Genomic DNA, 24,064 nt, shown 5'->3' on the forward strand with positions numbered 1-24,064 from the left:
CCTCAAACTAATACCCAATCAAACGCCTTTACCAGAAACATAAATAATACTTGGAGATTTGGTTGCGTTTTATATTCTTTTATTATTTTATTATTTACTTAATCTTAAATTTTTTACTTTTTTTATTCATTTATTTATCCACATTTTTGCTTTTTAAATTTTTGTTTTTATTAAACTTTCTCATCGTTCTAAATTATTTAAATTACCACATGGTAAACATATTAAATTATTTAATGCCCAAAAAGGCGCAAGCCAGGGCCGACCGTGCAAGGGCTGTATAGCCAGTCAAGGTCGTTAAAAACTTCCATTTGTTGGTTGCGTATTCAACATTTGAAAAAGTTTAACACACTCTTTAATTCGAGCTAAGAAGCAAAGAATATGTCCGAAATGCAAGTTTCCCAATAAATTTCAGCTATCTAGTGATGAAAATAAATAAAAAAAAAAAATACAAATTAAAAGTTTTTCGAGTTATATAACTACAAGTCTTTTATCTGGCAAGAACAGCCCAATTTAGCGGACAAGCAGTCAAGTTATTCATTTTGCTGTTACTGAATATATCAAGAAAGAAAATAAATCCCGATATTAATTTGAAACTTTGTTACTGAATACTTTTCCAAGAAAATATTCACATCTCTTGGTAACATGCATGTCGGAACAGAAAATTCTCTTGGGACGTCAGGTAGCATATATATAACGTGCATGTTGGAACAGAAAATTTGGCATACAGTACTTCAGAACGATGTTCACATTATAATACATTATACCCAACAATTGTGATGACGAATTCCTTCCTTTGTTCGAGAACAATTTTATTTAAATAGAAATCTGTGATTTTACTTTGTCCATTACTTCGACGAACCAGAGCAGGTTAAATATCGACCTGTTTTTAATTCAAATTGGTTCTCTTCTTCTTCTTTTGGTATACAATAGTCCATCGACATCCCATGATAACATGCTCAGTGGCGGACCCAAGAATTTTCGTAAGTGATGGCCCACTGACTGACCTAAGAGAGGGACCGCTCCAGTCACGGTTCAGTGATTCCCTATATAAGCAACCAATTTTTTTCCCAAAAAGGGAGGGGGCAAATTTCATGTTTATTTATGTTTAATTGTCATTTTGCTTATTTTCTTTGGTTACATCTTCTGACATCAGACTCGGACTTTTCTTGAATTGAATGAATTTCAAATGTACGTATTGTTATGCGTTTACTTTACTACATTGGCTAGAGGTATAGGGGGAGGGTTGAGATCTCATAAACATGTTTAACCCCGCCGCATTTTTTGCGCCTGTCCCAAGTCCGAAGCCTCTGGTCTTTGTTAGTCTTGTATTATTAAATTTTAGTTTCTTGTGTACAATTTGGAAATTAGTATGGTGTTCATTATCACTGAACTTGTATATATTTGTTTAGGGGCCAGCTAAAGGACACCTCCAGGAGCGGGAATTTCTCGTTACATTGCATTGAAGACCTGTTGGTGACCTTCCGCTTCCTCTTCGATACATTCCCCATTTCCATTCTCAATTTTATTTCTTTCTTATGTTCAATGTAAAAATGTATATAATTTTAAATTGCAACTATCTATAGTTCCGTAACTTTCTATCAAGGCGTATAAAAGAATGGTCGTTAAGTGCGTATATATATATTTTTGTTAAATCAATTTTTCTTGTATGTTTCAAACTGGCCTTTACTTTTGACAACGAGTACTTACATTTCCCCAAATTTACCATTGGAAAAAATGTGTAAGCAAATTTTTATTTTATCAAATCTCTTTTTTGGAATTATTTAAATTTTTATGAATAATATTCTTTACACCAGAAATGTTATTTATAAACAGTAATGACTAGTGTATCACTATCGGACACGCAGGACAGAGATGTATATTATCAAATGATTACCTATGCACCTGAAAGTTTAAAATGGAAAGATTCAAGTTTTCGGTCGTGTACACTGACAGAAGTGAAATGATGCATGAACTTGCAAGTCCGACAGGAAATCGCTTGAATACCTGGAGGTGTCACCTGCCAATACATCTGGGAGTAATACCTTTAGCCATGCTGGTAATCAGACAGGTGAAGGTCTGAATTTATTTAAATAAGTTTATTACATAAAAGAATTATGGACAAATTAGATTTTTGAAAACAATTTTCACGGAACGTCAGGGTAATACTTGTACAAGACATTAGTTAATTTTATTTACTTTACATTAAAGTAAATAAACCCAAGTCAGGAGCCTGTTATTAAGTGGTTGTCGTTTGTTTTTGTGTTACATCAAGGATTTGTATAGTGAGACACTATACAAATCCTTGGTTACATATTTGTTTTTGTTCATTTATTTTCATAAATAAGGCCGTCAGTTTTCTCGTTTGAATCGTTTTACTTTTTCTTATAGTTATCGGGGCCTTTTATAGCTGACTAGGCGGTATGGGCTTTGCTCATTGTTGAAAGCTGTGCGGTGACCTATAATTGTTAATGTTTGTGTCATTTTGGTCTTTTGTGGAGAGTTGTCACATTGGCAATCATACCACATCTTCTTTTTTTATATTTAAATAGTCTTCCCTTAATTTTTTGTCTGTAGTGTTTTTGTTGATTGCTGTTTATCACATATTTGTTTGTTTGTAGCTCATGTATACTAGTATAAATCAAGTTGTCATCACTGTTGGGTTCTCGTCTGAATTTTTTACATTAACTCTGTTAGAAGCCTAGCTCTTTCCAAGCAGAGCCATTTATAGGGTGCTCATCATGAAGTTTAAGTTTTTGGTCTTTGCTGAAGGGTGTGCAGTGACCTATTATATAGTGACTAAAAAGAAAATCACTTGGTCTACATGGTTTATAGTTTAAGTAATGCAAGTCGTCTCATCAAAATTCATACCCAGTGGTGGATCCAGGGGGAGGGTTCAGGGGGTTGGAACCCCCCTTTTTTGGACGATCATGGAATGGGGACATATAGTTGGAACCCCCCCTTTTGTCTTGGGTTGGGAACCCCCCCTTTTTTAAATGGCTGGATTCACCCCTGATACCATATCTCCTTAGGCAAAACAAAAATTATGTTTGTTTCCAACATGTTCAATGTAGCTTACAGCTTCTGAGAAACAATTCAAACATTGATGACCTTCTGCTGTTGTCTGCTCTGTAGTCAGGTTGTTGTCCTATTGGCACATTCCCCATTTCCAGTCTCTAATTTCATTACGAAGTATCTGAGAAACAAACCTAACCATGTTAACATTGTATTAAACTGAAATAACCTAAATCACTTAGATTATCCATGAAATAAAATTAAGGTCAGGTCAACCTAACCTGATAGACAAGTAGACCTTGCAAGGTACTCATATACAATAAAATGTATCCAATTACATGTAATAAAATGTAACAGTATATTTTACACTCATTCCCTGAACCAGCTCTTTTAGCTTTTATAAATTTAAAGCTCTATTAAAAATAGCTTACATCATCACCCCAAGACTGTAATACATATTTCTTGCATATATACAACCAACTTTCATGACTTTCATGTAAGGCGAGACAAAATAAATTGATACTTTGAAGTACATGTATTGTTTAATATGTTCGACTACTACATGTACTAGTATAAAATGCCAGTTTCAGAATGAACAGTAATTTAGAAGATTGTCACCATACATGTAGATTCATTCAGACTATTTGAACTACAAATGTATACAGCAAGCTGTCATTTGACTCTAAGTGCAACCAACAACCGTGCCAGGGCTGTAAAGCTTGTCTAGGTTGGTGAAACTTCCATAATCATGCATATATGACACTAACCAATTGTGACGGACCGTGACAGACCCTCACGAAAGGTCAAAAAGGTTTAACACTCCCAGCTGGTGGTACATGAAGCCAACAGTAGCAACGCCAGCACAGAAATTCTTATTATATCCAAATTCTTATTTTAAATGTATAATTATCCAAGGTGAATTCAGATATATATGATCATGATGATGCACTTGTAGTATTGACAATGATCATGATGATTGTAAGATAATCACTGAAACTATGAATTTTCATTATTCCAATTTCCTACTTTTTTTCCTATGAATTTCAAGTTTGCTATTTGTTCAATTCACAATTTCCTTTTTGTCCAATCAGAACATCCCATCAACATCATGGCATAATGCTGTTAGCTTTATCAACGTTATTTCCAATTGCAATAAGTAACTCAAAATTATGAATGAATCCACCGTTTCGCAATTTACAGCTACAGAGGTGAGGTACCGTATGAGAGTAATTTAGTGACACTATATATTTCCTATGTATATATGATATATATGCCCCTTCATAATCTTGCTGGGAATCATGCTCAAACCAATGTGATATCTTATCTACAAAACAAATTTACATTAAGAATTAAGTATTTATAACTTGTATTACATGCGACTTCTATAACATGTATAAAATTAAATAAGTCAATAGCATTAATGCTATTTTATATACTACTGTCAATTCAGAAATTAATGTGAGGTTTTTATTATTGCGAAAAATGCGACTGAGTTGTAAACGCAATAACTTAAACGCACATTTTATGATATTTTATATGAATTAAACAAAATCGTAAAAATTGAAATCGCATTTAAGTCTAAAATGAAAAATTCAGATTAATTTGCAAGCAATAATTTCTGAATTTACAGTAACTACATGTATTTGATTTGTGATATTTGTAGTAATAATAATTCAACAAATTCTTTTAATAATACTTTTTTATTTCAAAATAGAATTTGTAGAATATTACTACATACATGACAAAGCAATGGTATGCATAGATTATAACATGTTATATTTAAGTTCTACAAAATTTAGAGCAAAACAAATCATTGATAACAATTCAGGGGAGAGTCCAGCCATTTTGAAAACCAGGACAAAGGGGGGTTCCAATTACATGTCCCAATTCAAATGCATTGATCCTCAAAAAGAGAAAGGGTTCCAACCCCTGGAACCCCCCTCTGGATCCGCGCCTGCAATTTAATGAAACATGCCTGGAAAATTATCTTAAATTTCTTATCACAAAAGTGTAAAAAATTGTCGTTAAGGACGCAATGCTGTCACATCATTTGGAATCAGGGCACAATATCAATATACTCTTTTTTTTGCCCCCGGCAATTTAGAGGTTATTGCATATGCAAACCCAAGCCTTGAAGGTATTCATAACAAATATGTGATAAATTATAATTATTGTACATCACCCACCAGTGGCTATATAAATAGGTGCATCATCATTGTAACATACATGTGAAGATTGGTTGGTTATGAGTTATAAAAAATCCAGTGACAGATATTTCATGCAAATTTTAGGACGTGACAGTTATCAATACATTATTAAACATACAATAAATATGAATATGTAGGGTTACTCTAGTCCAAATAATTATGACGTTTGGCAAGGCTATTTAAATTTTTTTTCTGGGACGCCTTCCTACAACGTCCTAGGAAGGCGTCTCAGAAAAAAAATAAAATAGCCTTGCCAGACGTCATAATTATTTGGACTAGGGTTACTCCATCAGGGGGTTAGGTCTGGTAATAGGCCCCCCTCACCCCCCCCCCCCAACCAAACCATTGTGAATACACACAATGGTTTAGGCAATAAACAGGTGTGTATCCAGCCCTTTTTAAAAGGGAGGATTTAAACCATAGTTTATATGTACCTTTTTCAAATCATGCATTGATCTTCCAAAAAGGGGGGGGGGTCCAATCACAGGAATAATTTTTTTTACAAGCCCAAATTCTTACTTTGCCTTTGAACAAGTTACTGTACAAGAATGTGGTGTATTAGAAAGTCAATTCATACCTGTATGCACAAATGTAACAAATGTAAACATCTTTCCTTCAAACTCTTGGCCGGATCAATGATTATTCTCATGTCTGATAGGCATGTTTTAAAATATTATTCATTTCTACTCACCAATTGTAATTTCCAGCTCAGCTTATATTGTGCTGTAGTGTCCATCTACCATCATGGCATGTCAACGAATTTGTGTAAAATAAATTTGCCATTTGAAGATGCCGACATGTGACAAGTAAAGCTTTGAATTGAAAAAGAGGGTACGGTAACGTTAAATCGTTTACGGGCTTATTTTCCGTTTTTAATCAAACTTGTCAGATTTGATTAATTATCGTCAGAAAATGTCCCTAATGGATAGTAATTCAAATTAAACCAGCTTTATTATGCTGTATTTATGTAATATATATAACCTGGTCTTCAAATGTACTTCAGGTACACTGGCCTTTTTCTGCTATAATATTCAAACTTTATCTTTTAACAAAGTCTTCTGGTGTGTAATATTTTTTTTATAAAAGGCTCTCGAATTATAGACTAAGTGAAAAATAAAGATGGAAAGTCAAACGCATGAGTCTGGCAAAAATGAACGGACAATGGCATGACAGTAAACGGAAAACGAGAAAAGACATAGATTCTAGTTATATATATATATTTTTCCCTGCCTCACTCAAATGCAATTTATATAGCCAACATTAAAAGTTAAATGAATGCATTCATTTACAATATTAAAAAATGTTACATCTTAAATTTAATTAAACATAATTATTAAGATCACGCGTTTTCAAGTGTTCACGCACAGGCACTTGTCTCAGAAAATTTTTTTCCTATACTGTGGATTCATTTATTTTCGTGGGTATCAATTTTCGTGGATTGCAGAAAACTTGCATATTCGTGGATATTTGATTTCGTGGTTTTGCCAATGTTTGTACAAAAAGCCTATTGAAAATGTGCTATTCGTTAAACATTTGAATTCGTGGTTCACCTTTACCCACGAAAACCACGAAAATTGGTATCCAACGAATAATAATGAATCCACAGTATACCTTATTATAATAAGGTATATAGGAAATTTTTTGGCACTTGTCTCAGAAAAAAAAAATTCCTATATACCTTATTATAATAAGTATATAGGAAATTTATTTTCTGAGACAAGTGCCTGTGTGTTCACGGCCGACATCCGTAATTATTTAATACGGGTGTAAAAATGATCTATTGCGTCAACATGACAAATTTTTCACCACCCACGACAGTCTGTAATTGCAAAAACATGTATTGTAATCACTTGTAAACCTTTAATATAAAGGTTCAGGTGCTTACATTCAATAAATAAATGTTATTTCGGCAATCTGTTGAATTTTTTTTAGTCATTTCGCGGCGGTTTGTTCAGCAGTATGACTTTGAGCTATTTTTTAAAATATATACAAAACATGTTAAATAGGATGTAGTAAGAATTCAAATTGAATATTTTTTTTATTTAATTAACATGATTAAAGGGACGTGGTAGACAAACAATGGGAAAGTTTCACTCGTTTTGTGTCCAAATGATTAAAATCTGAACACGACTGGACACGGTCTGACAACATCTTGACGTAACTTTGTATCCATGGTCTGTTTTGGTCTGACACGGTCTTAACGGGTCTAAACAACCCGCTAGATGATTCAGTCTTTTCCGTCTTGATACGCCTTAACGAACTGATTTACCTGATGAGGCTATCGATCTGAACGGCGACTAAACGATCTGAAATATCTGGACGAATTTCTCTAGCGGTAAATCCAGTCAATCAAGATGTGATCAGACCAAAATGGCCGTTTCAGACTGAAACCGGGCTTCTAGTGATAGCAATGGTGTATGTTTGTGGTGAGTATAAGGCTAATATAGCAATAGTGTCTGTTTGTGGTGTGTATAAGGGTAATATAGTAATGGTGTATGTTTGTGGTGAGTATAAGGGTGATATAGCAATGGTGTATGTTTGTGGGGAGTATAAGGGTAATATAGCAATGGTGTATGTTTGTAGTGAGTATAAGGGTAGTATAGCAATGGTGTATGTTTGTGGGGAGTATAAGGGTAATATAGCAATGGTGTATGTTTGTGGTGAGTATAAAGGTAATATAGCAATGGTGTATGTTTGTGGTGTGTATAAGGGTAATATAGCAATGGTGTATGTTTGTGGTGAGTATAAGGGTAATATAGCAATGGTGTATGTTTGTGGTGAGTATAAGGGTAATATAGCAATGGTGAATGTTTGTGGTGAGTATAAAGGTAATATAGTAATGGTGTATGTTTGTGGTGAGTATAAGGGTAATATAGCAATGGTGTAAGTTTGTGGTGAGTAAAAGGGTAATATAGCAATGGTGTAAGTTTGTGGTGAGTAAAAGGGTGATATAGCAATGGTGTATGTTTGTGGTGAGTATAAGGGTAATATAGCAATGGTGTATGTTTGTGTTGAGTATAAGGGTAATATAGCAATGGTGTATGTTTGTGGTGAGTAAAAGGGTGATATAGCAATGGTGTATGTTTGTGGTGAGTATAAGGGTAATATAGCAATGGTGTATGTTTGTGTTGAGTATAAGGGTAATATAGCAATGGTGTATGTTTGTGGTGAGTATAAGGGTAATATAGCAATGGTGTATGTTTGTGGTGAGTATAAGGGTAATATAGCAATGGTGTATGTTTGTGGTGAGTTTAAGGGTAATATAGCAATGGTGTATGTTTGTTGTGAGTATAAGGGTAATATAGCCATGGTGTATGTTTGTGGTGAGTATAAGGGTAATATAGCAATGGTGTATGTTTGTGGTGAGTTTAAGGGTAATATAGCAATGGTGTATGTTTGTTGTGAGTATAAGGGTAATATAGTAATGGTGTATGTTTGTGGTGAGTATAAGGGTGATATAGCAATGGTGTATGTTTGTAGTGAGTTTAAGGGTAATATAGCAATGGTGTATGTTTGTGATGTGTATAAGGGTGATATAGCAATGGTGTATGTTTGTGGTGAGTATATGGGGTAATATAGCAATGGTGTATGTTTGTGATGTGTATAAGGGTAATATAGCAATGGTGTATGTTTGTGATGAGTATATGGGGTAATATAGCAATGGTGTATGTTTGTGGTGAGTATAAGGGTAATATAGCAATGGTGTATGTTTGTGATGTGTATAAGATTAATATAGCAATGGTGTATGTTTGTGATGAGTATATGGGGTAATATAGCAATGGTGTATGTTTGTGGTGAGTATAAGGGTGATATAGCAATGGTGTATGTTTGTAGTGAGTATAAGGGTAATATAGCAATGGTGTATGTTTGTGGTGAGTTTAAGGGTAATATAGCAATGGTGTATGTTTGTAGAGAGTATAAGAGTAATATAGCAATGGTGTATGTTTGTGGTGAGTATAAGGGTAATATAGCAATGGTGTATGTTTGTGGTGAGTATAAGGGTAATATAGCAATGGTGTATGTTTGTGGTGAGTATAAGGGTAATATAGCAATGGTGTATGTTTGTGGTGAGTATAAGTAAAAAACTGCAATAAGCCGCCATGTTTATTTTTTTCAAGTTTGCATTGCCTATAAGTGTGATCTGTAACTTGTTTGTGATGAGTGTAATAATGTCATTGCTACGTCACATGTTAGTGTTGAGTATAAGAGTGTCATTGCTACGTCACATGTTGGTGTTGAGTATAAGAGTGTCATTGCTATGTCACATGTTGGTGTTGAGTATAAGAGTGTCATTGTTATGTCACATGTTGGTGTTGAGTATAAGAGTGTCATTGCTACGTCACATGTTGGTGTTGACTATAAGAGTGTCATTGCTTTGTCACATGTTGGTGTTGACTATAAGAGTGTCATTGCCATGTCACATGTTGGTATTGAGTATAAGAGTGTCACTGCTATGTCACATGTTGGTGTTGACTATAAGAGTGTTATTGTTATGTCACATGTTAGTGTTGACTATAAGAGTGTCATTGCTATGTCACATGTTGGTGTTGACTATAAGAGTGTCATTGCCATGTCATATGTTGGTGTTGAATACAAGAGTGTCACTGCTATGTCACATGTTGGTATTGAGTATGAGTGTCACTACTACGTCACATGTTGGTGTTGAGTATAAGAGTGTCATTGCTATGTCACATGTTGGTGTTGACTATAAGAGTGTCATTGCTATGTCACATGTTGGTGTTGACTATAAGAGTGTTATTGCTATGTCACATGTTGGTGTTGAGGTAGAGTGTCATTGTTATGTCACATGTTGGTGTTGAGGAAAAGAGTTGTATTGCTATGTCACATGTTGGTGTTGAGTATAAGAATGTCATTGCTATGTCACATGTTGATGTTGAGGTAGAGTGTCATTGCTATGTCACATGTTGGTGTTGACTATAAGAGTGTCATTGCTTTGTCACATGTTGGTGTTGAGTATAAGAGTGTCACAGCTATGTCACATGTTGGTGTTGAGGTAGAGTGTCATTGCTATGTCACATGTTGGTGTTGACTATAAGAGTGTCATTGCCCTGTCACATGTTGGTGTTGAATACAAGAGTGTCACTGCTATGTCACATGTTGGTATTGAGTATAAGAGTGTCACTGCTATGTCACATGTTGGTGTTGACTATAAGAGTGTTATTGTTATGTCACATGTTGGTGTTGAGCATAAGAGTGTCATTGTTATGTCACATGTTGGTGTTGAGTATAAGAGTGTCATTGCTATGTCACATGTTGATGTTGAGCATAAGAGTGTCATTGTTATGTCACATGTTGGTGTTGAGTATAAGAGTGTCACTGCTATGTCACATGTTGGTGTTGACTATAAGAGTGTTATTGTTATGTCACATGTTGGTGTTGAGCATAAGAGTGTCATTGTTATGTCACATGTTGGTGTTGAGTATAAGAGTGTCATTGCTATGTCAGATGTTGGTGTTGACTATAAGAGTGTCATTGCTTTGTCACATGTTGGTGTTGAGTATAAGAGTGTCATTGCTATGTCAGATGTTGATGTTGAGTATAAGAGTGTCATTGTTATGTCACATGTTGGTGTTGAGTATAAGAGTGTCATTGTTATGTCACATGTTGGTGTTGAGTATAAGAGTGTCATTGCTATGTCAGATGTTGGTGTTGACTATAAGAGTGTCATTGCTTTGTCACATGTTGGTGTTGAGTATAAGAGTGTCACAGCTATGTCACATGTTGGTGTTGAGGAAGAGTGTAATTGCTATGTCAGATGTTGGTGTTGAATATAAGAGTGTCATTGTTATGTCACATGTTGGTGTTGACTATAAGAGTGTCATTGCTATGTCACATGTTGGTGTTGACTATAAGAGTGTCATTGCCCTGTCACATGTTGGTGTTGAATACAAGAGTGTCACTGCTATGTCACATGTTGGTATTGAGTATAAGAGTGTCACTGCTATGTCACATGTTGGTGTTGACTATAAGAGTGTTATTGTTATGTCACATGTTGGTGTTGAGCATAAGAGTGTCATTGTTATGTCACATGTTGATGTTGAGTATAAGAGTGTCATTGCTATGTCACATGTTGATGTTGAGTATAAGAGTGTCATTGCTATGTCACATGTTGGTGTTGACTATCATAGTGTTTTTGCTATGTCACATGTTGGTGTTGACTATAAGAGTGTCATTGCTTTGTCACATGTTGGTGTTGACTATAAGAGTGTCATTGCTATGTCAAAAGTTAGTTTTGACTATAATAGTGTCATTGCTATGTCAAATGTTGGTGTTGAGGTAGAGTGTTATTGCTATGTCACATGTTGGTGTTGAGGTAAAGAGTGTCATTGCTATGTCACATATTGGTGTTGACTATAAGAGTGCCATTGCTATGTCACATGTTAGTATTGAGTATAAGAGTGTCATTGTTAAGTGACATGTTGGTGTTGACTATAAGAGTGTCATTGCTGTCACATGTTGGTGTTTACTATCAGAGTGTCATTGCTATGTCAAATGTTGGTGTTTACTATCAGAGTGTCATTGTTATGTCACATGTTATTGTTGACTATAAGAGTGTCATTGCTATGTCACATGTTATTGTTGACTATAAAAGTGTCATTGCTATGTCACATGTTGGTGTTGAGGTAGAGTGTCATTGCTATGTCAAATGTTGGTGTTGAGGTAGAGTGTCATTGGTATGTCACATGTTGGTGTTGAGGTAAATAGTGTCATTGCTATGTCACATGTTGGTGTTTACTATCAGAGTGTCATTGCTATGTCAAATGTTGGTGTTTACTATCAGAGTGTCATTGCTATGTCAAATGTTGGTTTTGACTATTAGAGTGTCATTGCTATGTCACATGTTGGTGTTGAGGTAGAGTGTCATTGGTATGTCACATGTTGGTGTTGAGGTACAGAGTGTCATTGGTATGTCACATTTTGGTGTTGAGGTAAATAGTGTCATTGCTATGTCTCATGGTTGTGTTGAGGTAAATAGTGTCATTGCTATGTCTCATGGTTGTGTTGACTATAAGAGTGTCATTGCTATGTCACATGTTGGTGTTGACTATCAGAGTGTCATTGCTATGTCAAAAGTTAGTTTTAACTATAAGAGTGTCATTGCTATGTCACATGTTGGTGTTGAGGTAAACAGTGTAATTGCTATGTCAAATGTTGGTGATGATGTAGTGTCATTGGTATGTCACATGTAGTTGTTGAGGTAAAGAGTGTCATTGCTATGTCACATGTTGGTGTTGACTATAATAGTGTCATTGCTATGTCACATGTTGGTGTTGACTATAAGAGTGTCATTGCTATGTCACATGTTGTATGATCAGGTGTCACATGTCATGTTCAGTACAGGAGTAGTAAAGGCATGTTGTATGATCAGGTGTCACATGTCATGTTCAGTACAGGAGTGGCAAATGAATGTTGTATGATGTGGTGTCACATGTCATGTTCAGTACAGGAGTGGTAAATGCATGTTGTATAATCAGGTGTCATATGTCATGTTTAGTACAAGAGTGGTAAATGCATGTTGTATAATCAGGTGTTACATGTCATATTCAGTACAAGAGTGGTAAATAAACGTTGTATAATCAGGTGTCACATGTCATGTTCAGTACAAGAGTGGTAAATGAACGTTGTATAATCAGGTGTCACATGTCATGTTCAGTTCCAGAGTGGTAAATGAATGTTGTACAATCAGGTGTCACATGTCATATCAGTACAAGAGTGGTAAATGAACGTTGTATAATCAGGTGTCACATGTCATGTTCAGTTCTGGAGTGGTAAATGAATGTTGTATAATCAGGTGTCACATGTCATGTTCAGTACAGGAGTGGTAAATGAATGTTGTATAATCATGTGTCACATGTCATGTTTAGTACAGGAGTGGTCAATGAATGTTGTATGATCAGGTGTCACATGTCATATTCAGTACAGGAGTGGTTAATGAATGTTGTATGATCAGGTGTCATGTCTCAAGTCATGGTCATGCAAGGTTTTTTTTGGACCAAAGTAATGTTTTTTGTGTAGAATACTATGTTACGTGTAATAAAGTAAATCAATATTTCAATTGTATACAGTTACGAAGTATCAGACAGCAACTCTTTGACATACAAACTGGAGTGGTATTCATCAGTGTAATAAAGTAAATCACAATATATCATAATACTATGTTTCTTAATATTTTGAAGACAAGAGTATTTGCAATAAATAGATTGTACACTGAATCACTAACACTAACAAGGGCAGTATTTAACTGATCCACATTATGTGTACTATATATAATAAATATCTGTAAATGTGTTAAACATTTTACTTTACTTACAACATCTCTACATTCCAAGTTAGCTCTGTTCTTTACACATAATTCTACCTCTTTTATATTCCCTTCCGCTGCAGCTGTAAGAAGTTTCTGTAAGCAAAACAAATCTTTTACATTTTCCTCTAGAACATACAAATGTATTATAAATGTAATAATTGAATTTAACAAGCTACATTTTTACAGTTTCAACAGTTTATACCAAAAACAGTGATTACCAAGAAGGAGTGAAATTGTTGTCTATAATTTCAGAGTTTTTTTTTTAGAAAAGTCTGTAGACAATTGTATTATGCATCAGTTTTGAGATCAGCCTAAGTTTTTGTTGAGGTTTGTGTTGCTCTGTCCTTAGTTTTCTATGTAATGTTTTGAATATAAAAAGAAGATGTGGTATGATTGCCAATGAGACAATTCTACAAAATAGACAAAATGACACAGAAAATAACAACTATAGGTCACTGTACAGCCTTCAACAATGATCAAAGCCCATATGGCATAGTCAGCTATAAACAGTCAGAGCTCAGACATAAATAAGTCTGAATCTGCTTTTGACTCATAGAGGTCTAAATTTGTAAGTTTTATGATTTGTCTCCCTTTAATGTAAGACAAAATATGACTTGAATAAGTCAAATATTGTTAAGCAAGAAATAATTGACCAGAATCAAAAAGTTCCAAATATCGACTCCTACAAGTCGATAAGTTATCAAAATTGGTTAACTTCAAGACCCACGCATATTTATAAAAAGGTCATGCATCTAAATCAAATAAAGACAACATTGAAAGACAATGCTTTGTCTTCTTAAGAAAAATATGAATGCGAGTCTAAAAAATCAGAGATAATGTTAATTAACCTTACAATGCAACCACCTGGAATCACACTTAATGAGGTAAAACATCTGTGTTTAGTAAGGATGGTCAATTAGATAATTAAATATAGATAACTCAAGTCGTTGTGAACTCTCATACAGGTTTTTGCTGTCATAGGTGGTGTAGTTTGGCCACAAAGTAACATTAAGTTTTTTCACCAACATAAATAGACCTAAACAAGTCTGTCGTTTTCTGACATAGATAAGTCTAAAATTGAACTACATTTTTATAATAAATACATGTTTCGACTTATTTTTTAGTCAAAAACAAAAATTGACTTGTTTATGTCTGAGCTCTGACTGATAAATGGTACTGAAATGACTAATGTAGACCGTTGAATTTTGATTGTTTTTCATTTTGTTCCATGGCGTTGTCAGATTTTCTTCGACTTAAAGAGTTGTGAATGTCCTACAATATCTTACGTTTCTTTTTTTTTTGTCTCCTGGAATTTTGTATATTGAAATTCTGTTCACTGTAGTCATTTTGATTTCTCCTGTTCTCCCCCTGAGAATACTGCATGCCTGTATCTTATGTACAGTTTATAGACAATATAGGTCACATGACATAGGTCACATGACACTGAATTTTAAGAAGAAAAACTTACCCAATTCCAACTTGCCATGATATCCTGTAAAAGAAAATGAAATCATTGTATATTTATAAAAATAAGGAGATATGATTACCAATGAGACAACTATCCACTTAAGTTCAAATGAAGTGGATGTAAGCAATTATAGGCAACGGTACGGCCTTCAACAATAAGAACAAGAGGCTGTCAAGTGACAGCAAACTGGATTTTCCTGCATAGGTCGAACCCTGAACAGTTGAACAAGTATGGACACAACATTTAAGCTTAAAACAGCTCTGAATTTGGATTCTGATTGAATATTTATAATAGATTATTTTCTAATTAAGAGGGAATGCCACGAACCATCAAGCTTTCTCCCTAAAATTTATTGAAAGTACATTTTTAATTAATAATGAAAATGATATTTGCAAATCTGAAACACAAACAGGATCATGTAAAAAAATAAACATTAACACACGTGTACAGCAAAAATGAATTACCACATAACAACTGTGACATCTACCTTCATAACACACATGACTTTAAAAAAAAGCCAAAAAGAAATTTTGATGTTATCATTACTCAGGTCAGGAACACTACCTTATATGGAAATGCATGAATTAGCATACTTATGTTCTCGCACGTGTAATTGTTTATTTACGTGTGACGCAATTTATTGTTACCTGGGTTTTTTTACCAATCCACTTAATGAGCAACAATGCATTATGGACTACTACGTGTTTACAATCAACCAAGAACACGTGCTACTTACTTAAATACAACACATTTTGTCGTGCAATGTGGGATTAACAATTTAGCTTAGTTTTTCATTTTTTGTATCCACATTTATAGTTCGTTATATAAAGTATTCGTTCCATGCTCAGATTAATGAAGAGTTCTTTCTATGCGAAGAAAAAGTGTTTGATTTACCAGATATATAGCTATTCACGTGTTTGATGATGACATGCAGAATTCATGTATTTGTCCACCAGACAGCAACGAAACAACAGTGAAAAACACAATTACACAACAGACAAACATACAAGTGTAAAGTTACCCGTCGATTACAGCCGATACTAATATTCATGATTGCAGAAACTTTCGTATAGATAGTTAAAGAGAAATGTGTGATCCATGAATTTTGTGTTCATACAAAAGACGAAGACTAAGAGTTTGTCAAGTATCTGATGGGGTCACTAAACTTTTTGGGTTTAAAAATATATATTGCACCTACTTTTATGTTTAAAAAGTAATTTAAATCGAGGACATAATGTGTTTATATATTTGTCTTTAAGAGACAATAGGGTATAATCATCAATCGTGGCCATTAATAGCCGACTTATAATACGGTATGGGGTTTTCTCATTGTTGAAGGCGTTACAGTTGCCTATCATTATTTATATCCACTTTATTTGTGCTTTAGTGGATAGTTGTCCCATTTGGCAATCATACCCCATCTCCTTATTTTTGTATATAAACATCCCTCAGAAGTTCGGGTTTCCATTATAAAGTATTTACATACATGACAGTGTTTACAAAAAAGTATTGATTTTTGACATATTTCAGTATTTTGCACTTTCAAACTGTTCCCTTTGCTCTGACGGTAGTGGAAAACAACTGTTGTTTCATATGGTTTTCGTCTTTGCTAAGATTTTTTTTCAAATGGAGATATTAGATTTTTTTTTTAATTTTTAACGGACTCGGACTCGAACATTTGTCAATCTTAATAAAATCATTAATGATGTATATCCATGTTTATGTTCGACAACGTGGGAAATTTGATATGTTTGTGAAAATTGTACCGTTACACCTTAACCTACTATATTTCTTTTATGCATTGGATATAAAAATTTCTATTTTTGTATATAAAATAAGGCCGGGTTTTTTTATGTTATTTTACACAAATAATTTTTGGTCACTTTATGGCTTACTTTTCAGCAATGAACCTATGATTGCTTATTTTACTAGATTGTGTATTGAATGGAAAGATGTATCAATTGGCACTCATACATCATCGTCGTATTTCTAACTTAATCATGTTAATCAGTCAGAGCTCAGACATAAACAAGTCGATTTTTGTTTTTGACTTAAATAAGTCCAAACATGTATTTATCATAAAAATGTAGTTTCAATTTTAGACTTATCTAAGTCAGAAAATGACAGACTTGTTTACTGTTTAGGTCTATTCATGTTGGTGAAAAAACTTAATGTTACTTTGTGGCCAAACTACACCACCTATGACAGCAAAAACCTGTATGAGAGTTCAAAAGGACTTGAGCTATCTATATTTAATTATCTAATTGAACATCCTTACTAAACACAGATGTTTTACCTCATTAAGTGTGATTCCAGGTGGTTGCATTGTAAGGTTAATTAACATTATCTCCGATTTTTTAGAATCTCATTCATATTTTTCTTTAGAAGACAAAGCATTGACTTTCAATGATGTCATTATTTGATTTAGATGCATGACCTCCTTATAAATATGCGTGGGTCTTGAAGTTTACCAATTTTGATCACTTATTGACTTGCAGGAGTCGATATTTGCAACTTTTTGATTCTGGTCAATTATTTATTGTTTAACAATATTGGACTTGTTCAAGTCATATTTTGTGTTACATTAAAGGGAGACAAATCCTAAAACTTACATATTTAGACCTCTATGAGTCAAAAGCAGATTCAGACTTATTTATGTCTGAGCTCTAATAGGTAATATTGCACCCAGTATGATCCAGAGGATTTATATAATCGGAGATATTGCACAGGACAGCAGCCGAACGATAAAAATACCTATGACGGACTCTGCTGTTGTCTGTTCTATAGTCGGGTTGTTGTCTCTTTGACACATTCCCAATTTCCATTCTCAATTTTATGCATCGAGTGATGAAACTATACAAAATATGTAAAGCTATTTACCGTCCGAGCTTTAATAACACTTATTTTTAGCATACTGAATATTATGATGTTCAGATCCTGATAAAAAAAATTACACATCCAGTACATATAGAAGTGTTGCTGTCAATGCTGTGCCAGTTTTTGTGTTTTTCGAGGCAGAAATGTTTTTGGAATGACATTATATATGTTTTAAAGAGATTACAAAATTTTCATACTTGACAGTAATCATTTCACGTCGTGAAATTATTGCACAGGTACAATGCATAACAATGGAAACCAGATGCTCCGCAGGGCGAAGCTTTATACGACCGCAGAGGTTGAACCCTGAACGGTTGGGGCAAGTAAGGACACAACATTCAAGCTGGATTCCGCTCTAAATTTGGATTGTGATTAAATAGTTGACACAGCATAGGTTTCTGACACAGAATGAATGTATTCAAATGAACTTAAAATTTTTGTTTTCTCTTTAATAGAGCAATTCACTATGCTGTTGAATATTAATCCTCTCAAAAAAATGTTTGAAGAAATTTTCTTTTTATTTATGAAATTTCAAATGAGAAAAATTTAACCCAATTTTTTATTCACATCCCCCTTTCCCTTATTCCAAAACTAATTTCAATTAAAATATTCTAATGGAGTTTGCAACAATTACTACTCATTTAAATACATGATGTAAAAAAACTGCTTGTTATCACTGAATGGTAAAGATTATTTAAATTTATCAGTTGGTAGTAAAAAGTGAATATACATTGTATATTGTATATAACAAAGATGTAAGTTGATTCTGGACAAAGAAAGATAACTCCAATTAAAAAAAATTCTTGCAGATTTTTCTTGCTTACTATACTGGACAAAGAAAGATAACTCTTAATTAAAAAAAAATTTGCTATTTCACAATATTGTGAAATTAGATATTTCTTGCCATTGCACAATACTGTGCAATTGAAAAGACTTGCTATTGCACAATACTTAATATAATAATTTTAGATCCTGATTTGGACCAACTTGAAAACTGGGCCCATAATGAAAAATCTAAGTACATGTTTAGATTCAGCATATCAAAGAGGCCCAAGAATTTAATTTTTGTTAAAATCAAACTTAGTTTAATTTTGGACCCTTTGCACTTTAATTTAGACCAATTTTAAAACTGGACCAAAAATTAAGAATCTACATACACAGTTAGATTTGGCATATCAAAGAACCCCAATTATTCAATTTTTGATGAAATCAAACAATGTTTAATTTTGGACCCCGATTTGGGCCAACTTGAAAACTGGGCCAATAATCAAAAATCTAAGTACATTTTTAGATTCAGCATATCAAAGAACCCCAAAGTTTCAATTTTTGTTAAAATCAAACTAAGTTTAATTTTGGACCCTTTGGACCTTAATGTAGACCAATTTGAAAACGGGACCAAAAATTAAGAATCTACATACACAGTTAGATTCGGCATATTAAAGAACCCCAATTATTCAATTTTGATGAAATCAAACAAAGTTTAATTTTGGACCCTTTGGGCCCCTTTTTCCTTAACTGTTGGGACCAAAACTTCCAAAATCAATACCAACCTTCCTTTTATAGTCGTAAATCTTGTGTTTAAATTTCATAGATTTCTATTTACTTATACTAACGCTATGGTGCGAAAACCAAGAAAAAAGCTTATTGGGTCCCTTTTTGGCCCCTAATTCCTAAACTGTTGGGACCGAAACTCCCAAAATCAATACCAACCTTCCTTTTGTGGTCATAAACATTGTGTTTAAATTTCATTGATTTCTATTTACTTTAACTAAAGTTATTGTGCGAAAACCAAGAATAATGCTTATTTGGGCCCTTTTTTGGCCCCTAATTCCTAAACTGTTGAAAATAAAACTCCCAAAATCAATCCCAACCTTTATTTTGTGGTTATAAACCTTGTGTCAAAATTTCATAGATTTCTATTAACTTAAACTAAAGTTATAGTGCGAAAACCACGAAAATGCTTATTTGGGCCCTTTTTGGCCCCTAATTCCTAAAATGTTGGGACCAAAACTCCCAAAATCAATACCAGCCTTCCTTTTATGGTCATAAACCTTGTGTTAAAATTTCATAGATTTCTATTCACTTTTACTAAAGTTAGAGTGCGAAAACTAAAAGTATTCGGACGGACGACGACGACGACGACGACGCCAACGTGATAGCAATATACGACGAAATTTTTTTCAAAATTTGCGGTCGTATAAAAAACCTGTTTAACTACTTTTACAAGGCGAGAAAGAAAGTCGAACAGTGAAGCTCGTAGGCAATACTTTTTCAATCTGAGCATGCAAACTGAAGATTATGTGATTTTAAAGAAACATGTTAAAGTAAAGTCCCTTACTTATTACAATACAATTAAATACCCAAAGTGAAATCTGTTGGTACGAGTTCTACAACCGTCAATATGGGATTACATGTGGGTCTTCGTCAAACTGTTATTGCAACTTCAGCATGTTATTGTTAAGTCTGTCAGCAAGGCCTTAATGCCACTTTATATTCATACCCCTTCTTCCAGCAGTCAATCAGAATCTGAAAAAAAGTTTTAAAATTTAAAACATGTAAACAGATTAAACAGAATAGAGAATGGAAACAAGGAATGTGTCAAAGAGACAACAACCCAACCAGAGAGCAGAGACAGCCAAAGGCCAACAATGGGTCATCAACACAGCGAGAAAATTCCGCACCCAGAGGCACACTTGATCTGGCCCCTAAAGGCTAAACAATAATGATTACTAGTTCAGCAAAGTAATATTACAGACATACATGTACTTTTTCTGTTATAACATAGGTGTACTATCTGACTATGCATGATTGGAAAACTATGAACTGTTATATCTTTCTATAGTTGAGTATACCAGTACATAAAGACAATAGTATTAATATCAATAGAACTTGTATACATTTTAACAAAACTAATGATGTATTGTTCCTTTGAAACATGTAACATACATATGTTATCACAGTTCTTTGATTTTTTAGTCCACAATAACAAATGTATGTTATTTTTCTGTAATAACTCTATAGAGTTATATCCTTGACTGACTGAACCATGAAAATGAGGTCAAGGTCGGGTGACAGCTGCCAGTTGGACATGTACATCTTATAATGATTCCATATACAAATAAATTGGGAATGTTTCCATGGGACACAGAAGTTGCCCCCGTTTGCATATCATATAAAGTTATAAAGGGACATAACTAAAGAACGGTAAAGGTAACTATCAAAATTTGGTTGAGGCTAACTTAAGTCAGAGAACGGAAACGCAAAATTCAGCACCTTTACCATTTGTAAAGGGGCATAACTCTAGAACGGTTTAAGTGAAGCACCAAAATTCAAACTTGATCTGTCCTTTGTGGAAATAAGCATTGTGTATAAGTTTCATAACATTTGGTTGAGGCAAACTAAAGTTAGAGAACGGATACCAACTTTGGGACGCACGGATATATGTAGGGACAGACGGATGCACAGACCAACAAGGGCATAAATATAGTAGACCTATTAATTACAGTATTTGAGATATGATAGATAGTTTATTCTCATAAAACCATGAAGTATATAGGTTACAGAGAAGTTAAAAACATGCATATGGACTCAACCCATACAAATTTAACCTTGCATGTTCACTGATCCATGAATAGAAAAATGTCTGACGGGCACTAGGACCCTGCAAGGTACCCACATACAAAATATAGTTATCCAACTATGCATAATAAGAGAGAAATTAAGAATACTAATAATCTTAATTTTTTTTTCAAGTAGTCACTGAACCATGAAAATGAAGTCAAGGACAATGGACATATGACAGACAGAAACTTCATCACATATTAGGCATCTATATCCAAAGTACGAAGTATGAACGATCCAGGTCTTCTACCTTCTGAAATATTGGGCTTTTAAGACGTCTGTTTACGATGAATCTGAATGTCTAAGGAACATAACTAAGTAATTTTTTTTACCTATACAAGTAAATAAAATTCACTTGTATAACAGTCAGGTATATAACTCTATAGGGTTATTACAGGAAAATAACATACATTTGTTATTGTGGACTAAAAAATCAAAGAACTGTGATAACATACGTATGTTACATGTTTCAAAGGGACAATATACATCATAAGTTTAGTTAAAATGTATACAAGTTCTATTGATATTACTATTGTCTTTATGTTTTCTTAACTATTGAAAGATGTAACAGTTCATAGTATTCCAATTTTGAATAGTACACCTATGTGTTATTACAGAAAAAATCTGCCTGTAATACCTAAAGGGGGTTATTACAGCTTCTCTATATCATTTCAAAGCATTTGCTCAGACATAAATCATGCTTAATTACAATGTATTTTAATTTATTGTCAGAAATAATGACCAGAGCATGTAATGAGGTTCTACGCAAGTTTTTCAGTAATTCCCAAGTGTCTTATATAATAAGTTACATTCCTTTAATAACTAAGCCTTGTTATCACAGCTAAGTTAATTTCTTAATAGCCTTGTCTCATTGATTTACCATGGTTAATCAACGATGTATTAATTAAATTTAAAAATTAATTATCAAGGCTATGCATTTAGTTTCTGCGCAAAGTCTCAAGAGTTCCCTAGAGTCCACTGTAGATTAAATAATTTTACAAATAACAAACATATGTTATTACAGGTTTAGAAATTTTAAGGAAAAGTATCTGTAATAACACACGCAAGTTATTTTCTGAAATAACTCTATAGAGTTATATCTCTGACTGTATAAGTATCCTACAAATTTACTTATATAAGTATATTTTTTTTACTTCTTCAAGTAAATTAAAAGTACTTGTACAAGTTGTACCCCTGACTGTACGTTATACAGGGAATTATTTGTACAGATTCTCATCGAACTATTTTCAACAAATTCGGCGAGGTCATCATATGATTTGCTTTATACAATACAGACATGACAGAGTTTATTCTGTGTATTGGATATTGTCAAAATAGTCAAATCCAACCCGCCACTGTAAGGATTAGGTGGGCAACCCTGCCTTAACCAATGAATGGTAGACAAACCAAGAGAGAGTCCAGGAGAAAGGAAATCATTTGACAAAGACACACGCGGGACAAGAATGTCACATATATATTGTCTTCGATACATGTATATGATTTTTTATTAGTTGTTATAGGCTTTTAGCTAGCTGTCAATATCAGCTAAATCACAAAAAGTTTGTGTGCTTTGTATCGATCTGATAAATTAAGCCCTTTAAACTAATTTCTAACCCCGCTCGCCACATTTGTAATGTGCCTGTCCCAAGTCAGTAGCTGGTAGTTTAGTAGTTGTCGTTGGTTCATGTCTGTCATATTTGTTTTTCGTAAATAGTTTTGTTGTAATTCATCAGTCCTGCCTCTCCCCCAACCATTATAAAAGAGGCATGTTTTTCTAGATTTTAAAATAAGCTCGGGATATAAAATCGGTACCCCTACACATATATTAAGTGTCATCTCTCAGACTTTGTCTGATCGATCGTTATTGGAAGTGCTGTGTACTGTCTCTGTATTTCACATTCCCTAACATAATATTCATAAAATCGCACGGGTTGGCATGGTTGGTGACTTGGTAGAATCTGGAATTGCTCATCTTTTTGGAGCACATATTTCGTCCTATTTGTCATCTTATTTTTAAGGACCTGGGTTTGTACTTGTATCTTTGTTTTTCTCATTTTGACTGACGCTACATTAGTTGCTAATTTCCGTGACAAAATTAATTGAAATAAAACTCAGATGAGTGATACAAGGGGTAGAAGGTGTTGCGACCAAAGAGGGCGGGTAGTGTTATCCAACTCTGATTTATTTTTTATGTAATAAATAGTGATGAAACCTCACTCCCCTGATACGGGAAAGGGAGAAACTGAAGATCTAGTGAAAATGAGATAGATCAAGAAAAAAAAAAAAAAAAAAAACAGCGACCTAGAACAGCACAGAATAACAGTGGTCACACAAACTCCGAAATATAAAGACAGATAAAATACCAAGACCTGTAAAACGAAAGAGGGACGAGGGTAAGGACTAAACAGTTGCAATAAGCACAAGTACCAACCCCAATATACTGAGACAAATATCCCACCTGAGAAGAATAATCGGAATCAAAACAGACAACCACAAATATTATAGAGAACGGAGTTGGTCTTTTTAGAGAAAATTTACCCATACACTTAAGAC

The 24,064-nt window shown here is 33.9% G+C and overlaps 1 long non-coding RNA gene across 1 annotated transcript; it reads right to left on the reverse strand.

Annotated features, from left to right (window-relative positions):
• Positions 1 to 3,210: 3,210 nt before the first annotated feature.
• LOC134719219 (uncharacterized) lies at positions 3,211 to 6,031 on the reverse strand. The gene is made up of 2 exons (XR_010107549.1): positions 5,911 to 6,031; positions 3,211 to 4,336 (listed from the first exon to the last, which is right to left on the reverse strand). It is a non-coding gene; the product is annotated as an uncharacterized LOC134719219 (long non-coding RNA).
• Positions 6,032 to 24,064: the final 18,033 nt, after the last annotated feature.

This window comes from Mytilus trossulus, chromosome 5 (assembly GCF_036588685.1).
Source record: "Mytilus trossulus isolate FHL-02 chromosome 5, PNRI_Mtr1.1.1.hap1, whole genome shotgun sequence".
NCBI classification, from domain to species: Eukaryota; Metazoa; Mollusca; class Bivalvia; order Mytilida; family Mytilidae; genus Mytilus; species Mytilus trossulus.